The sequence below is a fragment of the Bison bison genome, unplaced genomic scaffold (genome assembly GCF_000754665.1).
Source record: "Bison bison bison isolate TAMUID 2011002044 unplaced genomic scaffold, Bison_UMD1.0 scf7180017864503, whole genome shotgun sequence".
In the NCBI taxonomy this organism is placed as follows: Eukaryota; Metazoa; Chordata; class Mammalia; order Artiodactyla; family Bovidae; genus Bison; species Bison bison.
This window is the reverse complement of record NW_011495061.1, coordinates 5,371,973-5,372,435: the sequence shown is the minus strand read 5'-3', so window position 1 is coordinate 5,372,435 and position 463 is coordinate 5,371,973. Positions and strand designations below refer to the sequence as shown.

The 463-nt window shown below is 69.1% G+C and overlaps 1 protein-coding gene across 5 annotated transcripts in view; it reads left to right on the top strand.

Annotated features, from left to right (window-relative positions):
* STK33 (serine/threonine kinase 33) overlaps positions 1-463 on the top strand; it is a 197,193-nt gene that overhangs the window by 4,588 nt on the left and 192,142 nt on the right. The window contains exon 1 of one of the 5 annotated variants that reach the window (XM_010829300.1): positions 73-155. The exons of the other annotated variants lie outside the window; for them this stretch is intronic. The gene's annotated coding sequence lies outside the window, so the exon portion shown is untranslated. Of the gene's footprint in view, positions 1-72; positions 156-463 lie in introns of those variants that run through there. 5 annotated transcript variants of the gene reach the window in all.

The following is a 463-nucleotide window of genomic DNA, read 5'->3' as shown; positions in this document are numbered from 1 at the left end:
CCGGCCGACGCCCTTTGTCCCCAGGCGGCCCCCGTCCACCTCCGTGCGGTTGCCCCGCCGGCCGAAAAGTTTCTGCAGGTGCGGAATTCCGGGCTCGGCGACCACCGGGGCGGAGTGTGCACGCCAATCGGAAGCCAGCCCTCCCGCGGGCCCGGGTGAGTGGCCCCTGGCGTCGCGGCGCAGGGCGGGCCCCGCGGGATGGGCGGGAGGGCCCCAGGCCGAAGCTGGCCCGGCCGTTGCTATGGCAACGCGCCGGCAAACCGGCCGCTGGGCCTCCGCTGCCCGGTCGGCTGGCGGCTCCCGCAGTCCTCTCGTAGTGTGTCCTGAGGCCCAGCCGTTGGGACCCCATTTCCCCTGGGTCGGCGTTTGGGGTGGTCCCTGGTTCATCTTCACCTTTTCACCTTGACCCCCACCTTGGGACGTGAACCTTTTTGAAATTTAAAGCGAACATACATACTCTAGG